At 42.1% G+C, this 21,350-nt stretch overlaps 1 long non-coding RNA gene across 1 annotated transcript; it reads right to left on the reverse strand.

Moving 5' to 3' along the window:
* Nucleotides 1–10,270: 10,270 nt before the first annotated feature.
* LOC148114967 (uncharacterized) lies at nucleotides 10,271–20,742 on the reverse strand. Its single transcript, XR_015733455.1, has 3 exons — nucleotides 20,643–20,742; nucleotides 13,096–13,240; nucleotides 10,271–10,403 (listed from the first exon to the last, which is right to left on the reverse strand). It is a non-coding gene; the product is annotated as an uncharacterized LOC148114967 (long non-coding RNA).
* Between the last annotated feature and the right edge of the window lie 608 nt (nucleotides 20,743–21,350).

Consider the following 21,350-nt stretch of genomic DNA (forward strand, 5'->3'; position numbering starts at 1 on the left):
TTTCCTTTCTTTCTTTTTCTTTTTTCTTTTTTTTTAATTTTGGCCGCTCTTGTCTCGTCCTTCCTAAAACCCTTCCTTAATGTTCCTGTTCCTTCATTTTCCCAGTTTCACTTTTTCACCAGCCCTCCTTTCTCATTTATCATGCATTTACATTTCAATTAAGATTCCTGGCTGTTTGCAAAAGCTACCCCAGTGAGAAGGGAGAAATAAATTATTGACTTTGCCATCATCGGCACAGCCCATTACCACCTCATTTACCCTAATGACACTAAAAAGACTGTCACCCTCAATGCAGTTCATCCTTCTAATAGAAATTCCCTTAGGAATGCTGTTTATGCAAGTCGTAGCTATTTGCATATGTTAATTAGGCAATCATAGCTTGGTCCTTTTTGCAAGTGTGTTTTAAGTATGACAAATCTATCCGTGAAGGCATAGCAGCGGAGGAAGCTTCTAGAACGCTGCAGAGTTGAGCCTTTCTCTGTCTCTGTTTCTTCTCTGTAATCATTGCTAGGCTGTATTTAACCATGTAAGAAGTCCTGAGGTTCCCAAAGCAGGCCTTTAGAATTTTATGAACATACCGTGTTGAGAAGCCACAAGGGTGGGATTCAGAAATTTTAGCAACTGGTTCTCTGCCCGGTTGCTGGGTGAGTGTGGCCTACTCAGCCTCCTAACCCTAACCCTAACCCTCAGGGAGGATGAAAACAGCCACCCCTGGGCTCCAGAGGCCCTCCAGAGGCAGGAAACAGGCCCATTTCCAGACTTCCGGGAGGTCCATTTTGCACCCTCCCAGAGCTTCTGCACGGGCTCCAAAATGGGCTGCAGGGAGACTCCTGGGAGGGGAGGGGCAGGGTGGGCGGGGCCAGACAGTCCTTGCAACTACTGGTTTGGTGAACCAGATGTAAAATTAGCATCCGGTTCACCTGAACCTGTCCGAACTGGCTGAATCCCACCCATGGTATGGTGGCCTAGAGATAGAACTCTCACCTCACAATAAAGAGGCTGTGAGTTTGATCCTAGGCTAGCGGCAGATATTTCTTTCTCTGGGAGCAAAGAGGAAATATCTGCTGTGAACTCTGAATAGGCATCAGGAAGGGCATCCGTCTGTTGTGGCTCCGTTACCTGAGCCTGTGTTATCGGAGAGAGAAGGCTCCAAACATGAAGGAGAGGAGTTGGCCAGGCCTCCCTCTCCAGGACCCTCCTCTCTGGCAATGCCTCAGGTGTCTCCCATAGGAGAAGAGATTGGCCAGGAGCCAGGTATCTCCTCGCAATCAAACAGTGACGGAGATAAGTCTTGGCTGGATCCACGCCAGTGTCGGAGAGACAGGCGCACGCAGCAGAAGAGGAGGCGTGCCAGAGATTAAGCTGAGTCACTGGACCACACCCCACAGGGGATAAAAGGGGGTGAGGTGGCCATTCAGACTCTGTGACAGACAAAACAAACTACTAGCGAGTCACATTGTATCTTTGAAGCAACGTTATCTGCCTTGGATTTAATATGGACTGGACTTGACAATTCTTGAACTGTTCTTGTTTGGGTTTATCTGTCGGAGGAACAACCCCTCCCTCTATGACTAAAGTTCTTGGCTAGCAGCTACTGGGTTGCTGCCAAGCCTCTTATCGAAAGAATTTGTTGTCTGCCAGTTTTATTTAACCCCTGACTATCTGTTTGTGTGCGTGTGTGAGACGGGGACAGAACACCGTCCAGTAAACGCTCAGCTCCGTTCAGTCACCCCCAACTCCATCCTGATGCAAGAGATTGCAGGGTCATTTAAAAAAAAAAGGGTGTTGGGCAGCCAAGAAGGCTGCTGACTATATGATGAATTATGGAAGATTCATTTATTCACTTTTTTCATGCATACTTGTTCTCTTTCTAGTTAGCCATTTTGGATTCATTTGTCTGATGGGGATGTAATATCTAAAACATAGTCTTACTAATCCTCTTTTGATGGGGCTCTGGGTCTCACTGTCACATGTGTATATCAGAGGTGGAATTCAGCAGATTCTAACCAGTTCTGGAGAACCGGTAGCAGAAATTTTGAGTAGTTTGGAGAACCGGTAAATACCACCTCTGACTGGCCCCTCCCCCATCTATTCTCTGCCTCCCAAGTCCCAGCTGATCAGGAGGAAATGGGGATCTTGCAGTAACCTTCCCCTGGAGTGGGGTGGGAATGGAGATTTTACACTATCCTTGCCCTGGAGTGAGGTGGGAATGGAGATTTTACAGTATCCTTCCCCTGCCATGCCCACCAAGCCACGCCCACCAAGCCACACCCACAGAACTAGTAGTAAAAAAATTTGAATCCCACCACTGGTGTGTGTGTGTGTGTGTGTGTGTGTGTGTGTGTGTGTGTGTGTGTGTGTTATATTTTTGCAATCAGGGTTTTTTTCCTATGTTGAAAGATGTTAAAATGGCCATGGTGGGATGAAATCTCTATTCATCGCTTTCAGGCCTGTCAGACATTTTATGTTGTTTCTTCTGAGACTTATGGGAGACTGGGATAGCACTATTTCGGCCTTCTTGGACCTCTTCAGCCAGACACACCCATATTTTATGACTCCTCCCTGTAGAGCTCAAATATTGATGAATAGAGATTTCATCCCACCATGGCCATTTAACATCTTTCAACATAAGAAAAAAACCCTGATTGCAAAAATATCACACATTTATACCTATGAATTAAAATAAATAAATATTTGAGCTCTACAGGGAGGAGTCATAAAATATGGGTGTGTCTGGCTGAAGAGGTCCAAGAAGGCCATATATATATATATGAAATCTTATTCTGTTCACCTCCCTGAGTCCTTCGGGAGAAGGGCGGTATAGAAATTCAATAAATAATAATAATAATATGTTTGGTGTCTAGCAACTAGATAATGATTCCCTCATTGAGATAGTTTTGACTGTGGAAAGATGTTATTGTTCAGTCACTGAGTCATATCCAACTCTTCATCACCCCATGGACCATAGAATGTCAGGCCCCCATGTCCTCCTATGTAGCAGTAATAGAGTTGGAAGGGACCTTGGAGGTCATCTAGTCCAACTCCCTGCTCCATAATTTGCCCAAATTCATGTTCGTTGCATCAAATACACTATCTAACCGTCTCATCCTCTGCCACCCCCTTCTCCTTTGGCCTTCTATCTTTCCCAACATCAGGGTCTTTTCCAGTGTGGAAAGATGAGCCTTTGGTTAATGAATTCATTGCAAGTACACAACTTAATGTCTAGATCATTGTTTCTCAACCTCAGCAACTCTAAGGTGGATATCTTAGATATCCACCTAGAGCCTGATAGTACAGTGGACTAAAGAACTGTTATTAACATCTGCTGCTTGCAATTACTGCAAGTTCAAATCTCGCCAAGGCTCAAGGTTGACTCAGCCTTCCATCCTTTCAAAGGTAGGTAAAATGAGGACCCAGATTGTGGGGGCAATAAGATGACTTTGTATAAAACATACAAAAGAATGAAGGCTATTGCTTAACGCATTGTAAGCCACCCTGAGTCTCCGGAGAAGGGCGGCATATATATATGGCATATATATGGCATATATATATGAGAAGGGCGGCATATATAGATATAGATATAGATATAGATATAGATATAGATATAGATATAGATATAGATATAGATATAGATATAGATATAGATCCCAAAGATGCTTTTTCAGGAGGCAACTGAACTTTCTTGTTTTTCCTTTGAAGATGTTTCGCTTCTCATCCAAGAAGCTTCTTCAGCTCTGACTGGATGCTGGGGAATGGAAAGATTTATATTCCTTGCAAACAGCTGGTCGTTTGAGCAGGGGGTTGGACTAGATGACCTCCAAGATTCCTTCCAACTCTGTTACTATTACTGCTTCTGGGATTTATAGTTCAGCAAATTCCACAGAGACAACTTGGCACGAATGCCTTAGGATCCTTGCCTTTGGAACAAAAGAATCACAAAAACAAACTGCAAATATTTTCGCAGCTCCTACTGTCTTTTGTCAGTAAATCATTAGGTGCCAAAATGATATTGGCCATTGAGAGGAGAGCTGCTCTGGCAGTCAAAATAAAGTGGCAATTAATTTGAAAGCCAAGGCAGGAAAAAGGGAAAAATGGGGGAGCCTGTTTGTATGTGACTATTCATTACCAAAATGCAGCTAAATATGAAAAGACATCGCACAAGGCAACCCATTGTTACGAATCAATGCATTATGCAAGCTGAATGAAAATCAAATTCTGTTTTGCTGGGGATTAATCGAGCTGGCATTATTGTGAGATCTCTCTTCCTTGCTTTCTTATTTAGCGGCAACACATCTGCCAGCGACAATGGGTTCGGCTTTCATTATAGTTTTTCATGTTCAGAAGTTATTAATACCAGATGTTCATTTCTTAGAATCCCTTCATCCCAAATAATGCCTAAACTCCACAGATTAAAGAGCCCATTAAAAGACGGCCGTGCCTCCTATGTTTTATGCAGCAGCTTCTCTTCCAGCCGCATGTACAAGTAACACCCTTGCACCCAAGACATATGGAAAACATCTATTTAAAGTGTGATCGATTTCTGTCTCCCTTGAAAAGCACAGGAAACGTATTCAGAACAAAATCTATCATTGCCCATTCATTTTTGCTCAAGGTCCAATGCCTTATAAATACAACATCACTCCGAAAGGAGATAGAATAGAATAACAGAGTTGGAAGGGTCCTTAGAGGTCTTCTAGTCCAACCCCCTGTTTAGGCAGCAAACCCTACACCACTTCAGACAAATGGTTATCCAATCTCTTCTTAAAAGCTTCCAGTGTTGGAGCATTTACAACTTTTGGAGGCAAGTTGTTCCACTGGTTAATTGTTCTGTCTCCTTGGTTCTACATTGCTTTTCTCCCTGATTAGTTTCCATCCATTGTTTCTTGTCCTGTCTTCAGGTGCTTTGAAGAATAGTTTGCCTTCCTCTCCTTTGTGGCAACCCCTGAGATACTGGAACACTGCTATCATGTCTCCCCTAGTCCTTCTTTTCATTAAACTAGACATACCCAGTTCCTGCAACCGTTCTTCATATGTTTTGGCCTCCAGTCCCCTAATCATCTTTGTCGCTCTTCTCGGCACTCTTTCTAGAGTCTCCACATCTTTTTTACATCATGGCGACCAAAACTGGATGCAATATTCCAAGTGTGGCCTTACTAAGGCATTGTAAAGTGGTATTAACACTTTACATGATCTTGATTCTATCCCTCTGTTTATGCAGATGTCAGCCCAACAGCTGACGAGAAACCATTTGAATGTACATTTCATTTAATTACCTATACCGTGTTCTTTTTTCCCCCTGCAGACAGATTGGAAATACCCTTCTTTGCGTTAATAGCCTGTTGTGTGTCCCAGACGATGTGTGAGATGGGTCAAAAGGAAAGGGGTGAGAACTCAGTCAACCTTTCCAGAGGACCAGGAAATGGCAAATTTATCAACATTCTGTTTGCTAAGTCTCTTGTCCTTCCTTCATACAGGTGTTCTTTGATTTGCTTCATGCAATTTGGCAAAAATAAATAAATGACAAATCTCCTTTCAATGCATGTCTGTACAAATATTCAGAATAACAGAATAACAGAGATGGAAGGGACTTTCGAGGTCTTCTCGTCCAACTCCCCTGGTCAAGCAGGAAACCCTGTATCATTTCAGACAAATGGTTGTCCAATCTCTTCTTAAAAACCTTCAGTGTTGGAGCACTCAGAACTTCTGGAGGCAAGTCGTTCCACTGATATAAAATAGCTTGTCCCCCTCATCTCTGTGGCAGTCCCTCAAATATTGGAAGACAGCTATCATGTCTCGCCTGGTCCTTCTCTTCACTAGACTAGCCATGCCTAGTTCCTGCAACCGTTCTTCATATGTTTTAGCCTCCAGTCCCCTAATCATCCTGGTTGCTCTTCTCTGCCTGTCCATTTGTGTAGCATAAAGTAGTTAAAAGCTTACACTAAAATGGACAAAACACTTTTTTCATCTCAGTCATTTCTGTGGTTGGAAAGGAAGTTGTCAGGTTACGATGTCGTCTCAAATAAATTGCATTTCCAAACAAATAGTCTTTGATGAAATCTTTCATTTATTGAGCACAACAATCTGTCCCCGACTCCATTGTAGTCAGCACTGACCTTCTGACCCCAAACCCTCCCTTTCCGTTCCCCAATTCTCTGCGTCTCATTGGCCATCTTCCAAGTCACTCTCCCCATATCTACTACTTCAGCTCACAGGAATGTCCCCCCTCCCATCCCATCTCCTAGACCTAGGGGATAATATCTTCAGGGAAAATAAGTAGGTGAAGAGTCAAGCGTCCTCTTCTCTTTCTTATGTCAGCACTGGAGTGAATATAGCTTGGAGTGCTGACAGAAGTAGTTTGGAAAAACCTATTTTCCAAAGCACCCAAAGGCCAGACAAGGAATAATGGATGGAAACTGATTGAGGGGAGATTCAACCTGGAAATAAGGAGAAATTTTCTGACAGTGAGAACAATCAACCAATGGAACAGAAGTTACCTTCAGAAGTTGTGGGAGCTTCATCACTGGAGGCTTTCAAAAAGAGACTAACCTGGCCTCTGTTAGAAGTGGTGTAGGGTCTCCTGCTTGGGTGGGGGTTGGACTAGATGACCTACAAGGTCCCTTCCAACTCTGTTAATCTGTTCATTAATATGAAGATGGAGAGCCATATCTCTGTTTCCCAAGCCTCAGGATGGCAGCCTCCTATACATGGGAGATGACTTATAACACATTTGGGAAAACAATATATTTATTCATTCATTTGCAGAAGATATATTTATATATGCTGCCTTAATATCAAATGGCCTCAAGACAGCTCTGAGGGAAAACTAGAAACTACCAGTCTACAAACATACACAATTTCTGACATGCATAATTTTTTATAGCCTATAATGCAAGAAAATAGTTTTACAGGGCAATAAATATAGCCAAAGAGATCTCGGTAAGACTGGCCATCACTGATTTAACATACTTTGATTTCTTTCATGGTTTGATGATGACAAAATAAATGGTTCGTGGTTACATCCAGTGGTTCTCAACCTGTGGTCCGTGGACCCCAGGGGGGAGCAATGTCAGCACAGGAGGTCCATGAAGGCTTGAAAAAATGTTTATGATTTAAATCTTGAGTTAAGACTACGGGGTCCCTGGCCTTAAAATATATTTACAGCAGGGGTGAAATGCTCCCAGTTCAGTCCGAATTGCCCGATCTGGTAGCGATGGCAATGGGTGATTCGGAGAACCAGTAGCAAAAATCCCTGCCCCCCCACAATGCCCAGCTGAGCTGCACAATTATCAGAGGCTTTTTTAATTATTTTTAAAAGCATTTTTTCTACAACCTCTTCGGCTGAAAAAATGCTTTTAAAAGTAAAAAAAAAAAAAAAAGCCTTTGATGATCCCACGGCTCAGCTGGGATCATCAGAGGCTTTTAAAAGCATTTTTTTAACAACCTCTTCGGCCAAAGAGCTTGTAGGAAAAAAAAAATGCCTTTAAAAGCCTCTGACGATCCCAGCTGAGTTGCCTGATCATTAGAGGCTTTTAAAAGCATTTTTTACAACCTCTTCAGCTGAAAAAATGGTTTTAAAAGTAAAAAAAAAATGTAGAAAAAATGGTTTTAAAAGTAAAAAAAAAATGTAGAAAAAATGGTTTTAAAAGTAAAAAAAAAAAAGTTGACCATACCCACTCAGTCACATTACTCCCCCATACACACCAAGCCACGCCCACAGAACCGGTAGTAACAAATTTTACATTTCACCACTGATTTAAAGGGAGTTTGTGGTGAAGAAAAGATTCAGAACCACTCAGTGGTAGGATTCAGCCGGTTTGGGCCGGTTCAGGCAAATCAGTTGTTAAATTGCTGGCTGGCCCCTCCCCTCCCCACCCCTTCCAGGAGTCCCTCTGCACCCTGTTTTTGCTCTCAAGAGGCTGCAGGGAGGCCTACTAGGCCTCAAATGGGGCACTGGGGAATGAGGCGCCCCCCTGCAGCCTGTTTTCGCGCCCAGGGGGGTGCAGGAGGCCGAGTGCTGCCTGTCACACCCCCTGGCCACACCCATCATGGCCATGCCCACCCAGCCAGTCGTTAGGGCAGAGAATCGGTTGTTAAATTATTTGAATCCCACCACTGGAACCACTGGTTACATCCATTTTAGACATCATCTGGCACCTTGCATTGTTTTTAACAATTGTTCCAGCCCAGTGTGTAAAATGTTTAAACCTAAGCTGCTTTAATTGGCCTAATTTTCTTGGATGACTTTTAGTGCTTTACAGCCACGGATAGTGAATTTTGTTGTATGGGTATACTGTGGACAATGGCAATAAAGTTGTTATTATTATTATTATTATTATTATTATTATTATTATTATTATTATTATTATTATTATTATTATTATTATTATTATTATTATTATTATTATTATTATTAGAGATTAGATGCTTGGCAGTGAAAGACAGGCCTATCTGACTTAGTGAGGCAGAGGAAATTTACCACAAAGGATGTTTTTTTAAAAAAAAAAAATGTTGGTCTTTTCTTTTCTTTTTTTAGGTGAACTATTTCTCCTTTCAACAGACAAGAGTCCAGAGAAATCATTTTCCTTCCCATCATTTAAATTTCAAAAATATTTCTCTATCTTATAGATCTTGAACATTACTCATTCTTTTTTTTTTTTTTTTTTGTCTGTTGGTCTTAATGATGCTGTTTTTGACTAAAAATGGATTTAGGGATAATTTTATGGTTTCTCTGAACTTTCTGCCTTCCAATTTTTGTTTAAATTAACAGGAATATTTTTTAGAAAAGATTTCAAAAGAGAGGAAAAATATTTACGTCTTCCTTCCTTCCTTCCTTCCTTCCTTCCTTCCTTCCTTCCTTCCTCCCTCCCTCCCTCCCTCCCTCCCTTCCTTCCCTCTCTCCCCATTTTGTTCTTTTTTTCTCCCTCCCTTCTCTTCCCTCCTCTCTCCTTTCCTTCTCTTTTCCCCTTCCTTCCTTCCTTCCTTCCTTCCTTCCTTCCTTCCTTCCTTCCTTCCTTCCTTCCTTCCTCCTTCCCCCCCCTCTCTCTCTCTTCCCAAAGGTTGCTATTAATAGATGACAATACAGTATTGTAAATAAAAGGTTAAGACACATAAACAGATGCATTTGGAGAAAACTTTTGAGCCTGAAGAATTAGGCTGTCCCCTAATTTTGGAATATTGATGTAAGTGTTGGGTGAGTCCTGGGAATCTTCAGTTTGAAACTTGCTCATGGACCAAAAAAAACTCACTGCATGATTTGGGGCCAGCTCCAGGGATGAAATCCAGCAGGTTCTGACAGGTTCTGGAGAACCGGTAGCGGAAATTTTAAGTAGTTCGGAGAACCGGCAAATGCCACCTCTGGCTGGCTCCAGAGTGTGGAGGGAATGGGGATTTTGCGGTATCCTTCCCCTGGAGTAGGGTGGAAATGGAGATTTTGCAGTATCCTTCCCCTGCCACGCCCACCAAGCCACACCACACCACGCCCACCAAGCCACGCTCACAGAAACGGTAGTAAAATAAATTGAATTTCACCACTGGCCAGCTCCTCTCTTTCTCTCTAATCTCTACATACCTCAGAACTCTCTTGTGAAGATAAAATGAAGGGGCATCTCTCTTGGAGAGAATGTGGGACAGAACTCAAGTACATAAAAATCAAAATGAATAATAAGGGCCCTCATGGATCAGGCCACAAGCTGCTGTATTTCAGATCCTGTTTCCCGCCATGATGGATTCGAAACCAAAGTCCAAAGTAGAAAATGAAAGCGATAACTCTCTCCTACACGTATTCCCCAGCACCTAGTATTAAGAAGTACACAACCTCCATTACAAGAGGTAATATATGGCTATCATGGCTAACATAATAACGTTGATAGCTTCTTCCACTGTGAATTTCTACGTAACCATTAAAATTGTTTGTCACCGCCGCATCTGATGATAGTGAATTGTATAGCTTAACTAGGTACTATGGGAATAAATATTTCTTTTTATTTCTCCTGAATCTCCTAAATTTATCAAGTAAATTGGATAACTCCAGGTTCTAATAATATGAGGGTGGTAGAAAATTTTATTCCCGGTTCATTTTCTCTCGGCTGAACGTAATTTTATATACCTTTGTCATGTTCCCGTTAATAGCCCACAAGTTGTAAATGTCCCTCATAATGGGGTTTGCCAACCCTCCTGATAATTTCAATTGTCATTTTCTGTACTTTTTCCAGCTCTGTGGATACGACAATCCACATTGTGCATAATAATTTAAGTCTCATTGCACCGTATATTTCAATACGGGCAGTTTTATTTTTCAACTTTGTCTTAGCAGGTGGTAGAACTTGCCAAATCTTGTCGGTGTTTGGAAGCCAAGCAGGGTCAAATCTGGTTATTGCTTGGATGCAAATATCAGGTCATGTACCCTAGAAGTAAAAGGTGAAAAAAAAAAATCCTGGAGAATGACAAATTCATTCTACCGTAAATGATGGCCAAGAAAACCAAAATTATACCTAGCAATAGCATTATCAGGAGTCATATTGTCTAACAGTAACAGAGTTGGAAGGGACCTTGGAGGTCATCTAGTCCACCCCCCTGGTCACGCCGGAGACCCGTACTAGGGAGTCGAACCGCCAAACTGCCGACCTTTCTGATCGACAAGCTCAGTGTCTTAGCCACTGAGCCACCTAGTCAAGACTCAATGATGTTTCTTTCCTAATATTCCCAATGCAAGTAGTCCTCGACTTACAACACTTCGTTTAGTGACAGTTCAAAGTTACAATGTCACTGAAAAAAAAATGGCACTTAGGACTATTTTTCACATTTAAGACCAATGAAGCATCCCCATAATCACGTAATCAAAATTCAGATAGTTGGCAACTGACTCATATTTATGATGGCTGCAGAGTCTTGCGACCTTCTGACAAGCAAAGGTAATGGGAAAACTAGATTCATTTAACAACCGTGTTACTAACTGAAGAACTGCAATGGTTCACTTAACAACTGGAACAAGAACAGCTTTGCCTTCGGAAGTTGTGGGAGCTTCATCACTGGAAGTTTTCAAGAAGAGATTGGACTGCCATCTGTCAGAAATGGCGTAGAATTGTTCTGCCCCAGCTATGGACCCCAAAGAACGCAGCACACACAAAGTCCGTTCAAATCTTAGTTTACTAAATAAACCAGTTTTTTACAACAATGGCTGTTAATTAACTGCATTAACAGCCACCAAGAATTCAAAGAATAATACTGAAAGCTTACTATGGTTGGCAGAATGCCCAGAAGCAATTTGCAGGAAGCTGATAAGATAAGCAAGACAAGACACGAAGGTATGTGAACGGACTTGTTCCCTGCAAATTGCTTCAGTCGGCGTTCTTCGGTTGCAAGCCCTTTTTTTTTCAGCACCATTGTAACTTTGAACATCTGTCCAATGAATGGTTGCAAATTGAAAACTAGCTGTATTATGAATCTGCATACAGATAGGAGGTTGAACTACTAGCCTTGTGGTGCAACCAGAACAATCTTGAACTAAATATACTCAAAACTGTAGAAATGGTGGTAGATTTTAGGAGAAACTTTCCTATACTACCACTTCTTACAATACTAGACAACAAAGTATCAGCAGTAGAGTTCTTCAAGTTTCTAGGTTCTATCATATCTCAAGACTTAAAATGACACAAGGACAATTTTTTCCCAAATTCCATCACTCTGCTAAACATCTAATTCCCTCAACACTATCAAATTAACTACTAAGACTGTATTACTATTCTTGTTCTCATCCTTACTAGTATCTAGCTCTTCCCACTTATGGCTATACCCATGTTGCTTGTATCTTTACGACTTATATTTTTTATTTTTATTTTTTATTTGTTTCCTAATACGATTTGATTGCTTATTAGTATCCCATGACTATCACTAAGTGTTGTATCTTATGATTCTTGTTGAATATATTTTATTTTTCTTTATGTACACTGAGAGCATATGCACCAAAGACAAATTCCTTGTGTGTCCAATCACACTTGATATTTGGCAAAATATTAGAATTCTATTATTTTGCCAAAACTGAACTTATTTCTTGTGCATTTCTTTAGCAAGAATTCCACTTCTTGTCTCTTCCTTCATTCTATTCAACACTGCTATTCAACACAAATATTCAACACCACTGACAATGCTGCTATTCTACTAAAGACCTCGACTATGTGTCAGAATGGTCAAACAATTGGCAACTCCAAACCTCAACCAACAAATGCTCTGTCTTACACATTGGCAAAAAAATCAGAACGCAAAATACAAGCTGGACGGATGTGACCTAACAGACGACCCTCACTCTGTCAAAGACCTTGGAGTACTCATCTCAAATGATCTAAGTGCCAGAGCTCATTTTAACAGCATTACTAAAAAGGCATTAAGAGTTGTTAACCTAATCTTGCGTAGTTTCTTCTCCGGTAATATTGAACTGCAAACTAGGGCATACAAAACTTTTGCCAGACCAATTCTTGAATACAGCTCATCTGTCTGGAACTCGCACTGCATATCGGACATTAATACAATCGAACGAGTCCAGAGATATTTCACAAGAAGAGTCCTCCACTCCTCTGCTCGCAAGAAAATACCTTATGCCACCAGACTCAAAATTTTGGGTTTAGACAACTTAGAACTTCGCCGTCTTTGGTCTGACCTAAGCATAGTACATAAAATCATCTCCTACAATGTCCTACCTGTCAATGAATACTTCAGCTTCAACTAAACAATGCAAGAGCACACAATAGATACAAACTCATGGTAAACTGATCCAAACTAGACTGCAGAAAATACGACTTCAATAACAGAGTTGTCAATGCCTGGAATGCACTACCTGACTCTGTGGTTTCTTCCCCAAACCCCCAAAACTTTAACCTTAGACTGTCTACTCACCCCATTCCTAAGAGGTCTTTAAGGGGCATGCATACGCGCACCAGCACGCCTACCATCTCTGTCCTAATGTTTCCTTTTATTCGTATCCTTTTCATGTATTTATAATTATGTTTACACTTGTATCTGTCATAAAATACATGCTTGACAAAATAAATAAATGAAATAAATAAAAATAAAATAAATTCGGTTCCTTAACCATGCTGAGACCTTGGAGATGATGGGACTTTTCCTGATCAAATTCTATCCCCATTCTTCTCTGTGCTGGGTGGAATTGGCCACCACTCAAAGGAGGTTATGGATAATCCATCCTTATTGGTCCACTGTGGCCAGGCCATGGGGCAGGTCAGTCATTCTGGGGAAATACACACACAAAAAAAGGATCTTTAATTCCAGCAATTTGTTTTAACTGCGCTAGAAGCTAAAACCGACGTTTCCCCATGGAGATACATTATATCCACAATATATTCCACCTGAAGCAAAATGAAATATTAGTGCTGCATTTATGAATATATCTTTTCTGCCCTCCAAGCAAGACAAAATACATCATGGCCAATTTCCGTACAAAGGCACACAATACAACTTTGGACATTTTAGTTAGAACTCATCTTAACCCCAATGTTGTATAAACTGGATTAGATCCATTGGTGCATTGATATGAAACTCAGTAATATTATGAAGATGCGTGGAGTCTACCCTAAATATGTTTAGTGATCTTTATTAACCTGCTAACTACCTGCTAGCATACCACAAAATGAAAATATTACTGCAACTATTTATGAAAGAACAATGCAGCGATGAACAATTTAATCCAATGCTCCCTTTGGTGGCCCCAGCATTGACAGGGTCAGTACTTGAATGTTCAAATTAGATGGCTAAAAATTGAGAATCAGAGGCTGTCTGGTTTAGAAGATGGATTCAATTCACAAACAAGGCCTTTTCACACTCTGCAAAAAGAGTCAAATTATGCACTCCACTAGGAGGCATTTAAATCAATCTGATATTCAATTGAACAATTTATCTATTGGATAGACGGATTGCCACACTGAACATTTGGGTGGAAGAGAAATGAATATGGAAATGAGACAAAATGAACGGTCCTATATCACATATGTAGTGTAGGACAGGGCTCTCCAACCTTGACAACTTTAAGCCTGGAGGACTTCAACTCCCAGAATTCCCCAGCTGGATGGAGAATTCTGGGAGTTGAAGTCCACCAGACTTAAAGTTGCCAAGGTTGGAGACCCCTGCTGTAGGAGATGCCCAGGCTGAGTTTGAGGGTGGGGTCAAATGCATCATAAGTCATGAGTCTCACACACTCACAAAAGATCTAAGTCCAGTCCACCTTGAATGCCATTCTTATCTCCCGCTCATTTCCCTTGAGCATTAGTTGGTCAGATTCTTGTACAGAGCTTAAGCTTGCAATAAATCATTATACTCATTTGGAATTGCCTGAATCCCCTGATTTCCTTGACATGTAGGTCAACTAGATGTTAAGATATATTTCTTCTGTATCCAGGGAAAAGGTTTTTGATATGGGGAGAAGTCTTGGTGTTTTTTAATTGATGTGTTGCATTTATTTATTACTTCTTTTTTTAAAAAAAATATTTTATAGACAAACAAGCATACAATACATAATCAATCATTCAGTGTACCATCTGAGTACATCTTTTGTATCTTCTTCTTACTCCTCCAATATTTGTCATATCTTACTATTATCATTTCAATTATTATAACATTTCTCCCACATTTCTACTTTTCTATTAATATATTTATCTATCTTCTTTCTCCTCTTTCTTCTTTGCTCATTTCATTACAGCATTGCCCTTTATATATATATCTTCCCTAACCAATGATAAAATTGCCCCCATATCTTAAAGTATTCCGACTCCTCTCTTTCTTTAATTGTCAAAGTCAATCTATTCATTTCTGCACAGTCCAATATTTTCTTAATTACTTCTACCTCTGTAGGGCTTTTCTCTGCTTTCCATCTTTGCGCAAATATTATCCTTATTTAATTATTATTACTTATGTATTACTTCATGGAATGTGAAAAGAGAAAGGAATATTCATCCATTAAATTAATTATCTCATATCCTCAAGCCAAACCATAGAATAAAAGAATAACAGAGTTGGAATGGACCTTGGAGGTCTTCTAGTCCAACTCTAGAAACCCTATACAACAGTGTTGGTGAACCTTTTCGGCACTGAGTGCTGAAACGCACATGCGCATCTGTGCAGAAAACAGGAAGAGCAGCTTCCTGGTGCGCATGTGCATGCTGGGCGGCTGGTCTTCTGGTTTCTGGTGCACGCATGCGCACCGGCCACCTGATTTCTGGTGTTCATGCGTGCATGAAGACCAGCTAGCTGGTGCACATGTGCATGCTGGAAACCAGAAGAGCAGCTGCCTGGTGGGCATACGCACATGGAAACCAGCTAGCTGGCACACCGGAATCCGGAAAAGCAATGGGCAATGGCTTGCATGCCCAGAGAGATGGCTCTGTATGCCACTTCCGGCACGCGTGCCATAGGTTCGCCATCACGGCTATACAATTTCGGACAAATTATTGTCCAATCTCTTCTTTAAAAACTAGAATGTTGGAGCACCCACATCTTCTGGAGATAAGTCTTTCCACTTGTTAAGGATATTGTTGTTGTGTTACCAACCACAGAGTGTATGCACAAGGAAACGTTCCAAGTCTTTGCCAGTAAATCAGTCCAGTAGTTACAGAATCTTCTTACTCAACAAACAGTAGTTGGTTAGAATAACAAACTCACTCTGGTTCACAAGCCACGATGGTTGCAGATCCATCAAACAATGATTAGCAGATAGCAACTCCTCTCAATGGTAGCTTATCATATCAGCTTCATCATCAATCATCTTCATACACAATGGCAGCATATCATAGCAGCTTCATCATCAACAGCAGACTGAATACGTTACAGTACCTTGCTTAAATATTCTCACAACCAGTAATTATGTAATTACAGCATGACTCAGCATTAAAGTCACATAATACATTTACAGATTAAAGTTACAGTACACTTATATTGCCTGGACAACATAGTTAGGCTCAAACCATATCCTAACACCACTGATTAATGATTCTAACTGTCAGGAAATTTCTCCTTATTTTTAGCTTAGATGTCTCCTTGATTAATTTCCATGTATTGCTTCTGGTTCTGCCAATGAAAACTCTTCCTAGAAGTTTCTTTTTTTCTTCATTATATTAAAAATCTTCTTGCCTTACAGTTTAGTTTAGTTTCTGTGGTGCTCCATATAGCAAATAAATTGCCTGAGACACTGAATCTTATTAGGATCATGATTAAGTACACAGGAAAGAGGCGAGATTAGTTTAGTTTAGTTTAGTTTAGTTTAGTTTAGTTTAGTTTAGTTTAGTTTAGTTTAGTTTAGTTTAGTTTAGTTTAGTTTAGTTTAGTTTTAAAAACTCTCCTTTGACATTTATCAGCCTTATGGCTACAAGACTTTTATCTCGCCTGTTTCCTGAGTACTTGATCATGATCCTAATAAGATTCAGTGTCTCTCTCAGGCAATTTATTTCCTATATGGAGCACCACAGAAACCAGGCTCCAGCAAAGCGAACATCATCAATTAAATTATATTCTTTTCTGTAGACTTCATAAACATGCAAATTCGACAATCTTCCTAAACACTTTGATATTCTGAATCACAACAGGGCTTCACAGCTGCTCGTCTACAATAACCATGTCTGGAACAGGGACCATCATTTGAATGCAGGCAGATGACGACTGGGAGGAAGAAAAAGGACTTCATTAGCTCCACACGGTAAGGGTGGAGGTCAACAGAGACTTATGCATTTCTTCCACATGCTTTGAAAGAGAATCAAAACAACAGTCCCCACCGCCAAGTAACTATGTCACAATTACAAACAGTAACTGTGTAGAGCAGTGGTCACCGATGGTCCGCGAGAAAGTTTTGGTGGTCTGCGGAGAAATTTTCGTATTTTTGCAGGTGGTGCAATACGGAAAAAGGAGCGCAGCCCTCGCCATCCGGAATGAATGGTGCTGTTGTGGCGGTGGGGGAGGAGGTGGCACAAGCGGGAAGAAATGGCTGGAAGCTGCAGGAGCGAAGCACTACTTTCATTTGCATGGCAACAGCATTCCGCCTTGGTATATTTGCACCAACCAGTGGTGCAAGGCAGCCCTCGTCTCCTGCCGCTTGGGACTTGGAGCGGTAAATGGTGACTGGTCCGGGGAGCAGCTGGATTTTGCTCTCCATTGCGGATGCCAGATTGGCCCCCTGCAAACTCTCATCTCTCGAGGAGCGCTCCCTGAAGCAGCGCTGGAAACTTGATCTGTCCCCGTCCACACACACACACAAACACAGCCAGCCGAGGGTTAAGAAAGTACCTGGCACGCACACAGGTCGTTATCTCAAACTTGGCAGCAATATAATCACCGTCTGCCAAGAGCTTTTACTGCAACAGATAACAGAAAATTACATACGCATTGCAAATAGTCCAGCAAAACAATATCCCTTTCGGCAGCTTCAGACGTTGTTCAAGTGACTAGCCAGAGTTAGTTTTTGTTCGTCACGGAGTTTTACCAGCCACCACCCTCTCTTATATAGTCTCTGGGGTGTGGTCCAGTGACTCAGTTCTAATCCCTAGCACGCCTCCTTAACTGCTGCAACCGTTTATCACGCCTTCGTTGGCGTGCATCCAGGAATGACGGCTCTCCTTCGCTCTCATCTGAGACACCTGGCTCCTGGTCAATCTCCTCTCCCTCGGCTGGCACCTGAGACAGTGCCAGAGGGGAGGGGCCTGGAGAGGGAGGCCTGGCTGACTCCTCTTCCTCATGTTCGGAGCTTTCTTCCTCCGATGAGATAGGCTCAGAGGGCGGGGCCACAACAAAACTTTGTTCGGGCTCCTCGAGAGACAAGAGCTTGCAGGGGCTGATCTGGTGTCTGCAACGAAGAGCAAAATCCAGCTTTTTCTCTCTGCTGTGAGTGCGGCATCAGGATTCCATCTTGGTATATTTGCGGTGCAAACAGCCCTCGTTTCTTGCCACTTGGGACTTGGAGCGGTAAACAGCGTCTGGTTCGGGGAGCAGCCGGATTTTGCTCTCCATTGTGGATGCCAGATCGGCCCCCTGCAAGCTCTTGTCTCTCGAGGAGCGCTCCCTGAAGTGGTGCGGGAAACTTTGGTTGGGCTCCTCGAGAGACGAGAGTTTGCGGGGGGCCGATCTGGCATCCGCAATGGAGAGCAAAATTCAGCTTCTCTCCTTGATTAGTTTCCACCCATTGCTTCTTGTCCTACCCTCAGGTGCTTTGGAGCACCATCAGTGTGTGGCAACAGTCAAAAAGGTAATACAATCCTTGGTTGTATCAACAGAGGCATAGAATCAAAATCACGTGGAGTATTAGTACTGCTTTATAAAACCTTATTAAGGCCACAGCTGGAATAATGCATCCTGTTTTGGTCACCATGTTACAAAAAAAGATGTTGAGACTTCATCACTGAAAGCTTTCAAGGAGAAGCTGGACTGCCAAGTGTCGAAAATGATGTAGGGTCTGCTTGGGTGGTGGGGGGTTGGGGGGGGGGGTTGGATGACCTACAAGGTTCCTTCCAACTCTGTTAATCTGTATCTGTACTTTGGAAAAACTGCAGAGAAAAGCAACTAAGATGATTTAAAAGTTGCAGGAGTTGGGTATGTCTAGTCTAGACAAAATAAGAACTAGGGGTGACATGATAGCAGTATTCCAGTATTTGAGGGGCTGCCACAAAGAAGAGGGAGTCGACTTATTTTCCAAAGCAGCAGAAGGCAAGAATGGAAGAAAACTAAGCAGGGAGAGAAGCAACCTGGAATTAAGGAGAAACTTCCTATCGTAACAGTGAGAACAATGGCAATAGCCATAGCATTTAGACTTATATACCGTTTCACAGTGCTTTACAGCCCTCCCCGAAAATATTTAAATGCAGAGCTGGAAATCAGGTAAGACGGCAATAGGAGCCCCGTCTTGCTCCAGGCACCCCAAAATAATAAGACCTCCCTGAAAATAAGGCCAAGTGCTTATTTCAGGGTTCAAAAAAATATAAGACAGGGTCTTATTTTCGGGGAAACACGGTCTCTCTCTCTCTCTCTCTCTCTCTCTCTCTCTCTCTCTCTCTCTCTCATCTATCATCTATCTATCTACAGTATATCTATCTATCTATCTATCTATCTATCTATCTATCTATCTATCTATCTATCTATCTATCTATCTATCTATTTTTCTCCCTTCTTGATACCCTCTTCTATCTATCTTCTTAATACCTTCACCTCTCTCTCTCTCTCCTCTCTCTCTCACACATATTTACATTCTACCACAATTATGCAGAGACTCTTCACAACTCTTAGCCTATAACAAGACAATATGCAATAACAAAATTTCAAAAATACAGTATCTTAAAGCCCGAACAGCATCTAGTGCCGATCCCCACATTGAAAAATGCCATTTTCAGTCAATTCTAGAAAGCGATTGAATCTGAGACCAACAGAAGTTTCAACGGGAGCCTATTTCTGTATATATGCATATAATTATGACTATTTCTCAGCCCTAATCTTTCTTCTCCCTGGGTAACAATAATTTCCTCTTTCCAGTAATAAGTACACCTAATCTTGCCTTTTAAACGGTAGAACTGGAAGCTCTTTCAAGTAACTCTCGGTGGCAGTCATAATAATCAGACAGAAAATTTCCCTTCAGCTTTCAGTCCTAATTATATGACCCGTTGTGTTCCTACTGTCCTTCTTTGGGGGTTAGAAAAGCGCTTCAGTTTTACTGCATGCCACTCTGCAGCTCTGCGATAAGACGTTTTGAATGGGAAACAAATGATATTTAAGAACGGCCTCACCTGCGGAAGTAAGAGCACGGTGAGGAAGATGGCAGGGCCTGAGAAATCAGTGTGGGTGGATTCTATTTAACTGCTCGGTATCACTAAAAATATTAGACAGAATAAACATATTTATCGTTGACCTACTTTTGCCTGTACCACCAGCAACAGCCAGAGGCAAAGAATAAAATCGGATCAGGTTTTAGCAACTTGAAATAAAAGAAGAGCTGAGCAGAAAACATTACCTGAACTACAGCAATCAAATCTTACGATACTTTGCCATTTTTTAATGGTAGGATAAATTAACCCTCTATGGGCATTCTACAGTCTGACGGGGCATTTATTTTATTTTTATTTTTTTATTTTATTTTGAATTTGTATACCGCCCTTCTCCCTGAGGACTCAGGGCGGTGAACAGCCAAATAAAAACATCAAATACAAATATTAAAATACAGTTAAATATATATATAGATTTGGCCCCATTAATTAAAACAATAAACAAAACAATTAAAAACACTTAAAAAGAATTAGGCCAGCCCGGCTTGTTGGAAAAAGAAGGTTTTAAGGGCTCGGCAGAAGGCACTGAGGTCATGGATTCTCCTTATCTCTGGGGGCAACTGATTCCAGAGGGTAGGTGCCCCCACAGAGAAGGCCCTCCCCCTGGGGGTCACCAGCCTGCATTGTTTGGCTGATGGCACCCCGAGGAGGCCCTCTCTGTGGGAGTGCACGGGTCGATGGGAGGTCGTCGGTGGCAGTAGGCGGTCTCGAAGATAGCTAGGCCCTATGCCATTACAAGGGCAGAGCCTTTCCTGATAGGGGCACTGGTGGGATTCAACCAGTTTAGGTCGGTTCGGGCGAATCGGTAGTTAAATTGCTGGCTGGCCCCACCCCTCCCTGACCTACCTCTTCCAGGAGTCCCCACGCATCCCTTTTGGCTCCCAGGTAAGTGCAAGGAAGCCTCCTAGGCCCAAAACGGGGTGCAGGGAGGTGCGGTACGGCCCCCCATGACCTATTTTCACCCCCAGGGGGGTGCAGGAGACCGAGTGCTGCCTGTCACACCCCCTGGCCACACCCACCATGGCCACGCCCACCCAGCTGGTCATTAGGGCAGAGAACCAGTTGTTAAATTACTGGAATCCCACCACTCGATAGGGGTTTATGACAGGGGTGGGTTCTAAATTTTTTTACTACCGGTTCTGTGGGCATGGCTTATTTTGTGGGTGTGGCTTGGATGTCATGTGACTAGGTGGGCGTGGCTAGCTGGTCAGAGTCATTTCTGGAAGGTCCTCGCACTTACGACCAGTCCTCGCACTTACGACCCGACTCATTTGTTTGCTTTTAACACTGATCAGCTGTAGGACGGCCCTTTGAAGCCCCAGGGCAAGAATTTAAACAGTTTTTTTCCCTCTAGTCATCAGCTGGGATTCAGGAGGCAGCAATAGATTGGGGGTGGGCCAAATAAAAGGTAAGAATAACGTGGGGGGTGGGGAGGTGGGTGGGCGGGGGGGAGAACCGGTTTGGTGATGTCATATCGTCACTGCTACCGGCTCGGGAGAACCGGACCGAACCGGGAGGAACCCACCACTGGTTTCTGAGTAAAATGTTTACAAA

The sequence above is a fragment of the Pantherophis guttatus genome, chromosome 3 (assembly GCF_059756535.1).
Source record: "Pantherophis guttatus breed Tessera chromosome 3, ASM5975653v1, whole genome shotgun sequence".
Lineage (NCBI taxonomy): Eukaryota > Metazoa > Chordata > Lepidosauria > Squamata > Colubridae > Pantherophis > Pantherophis guttatus.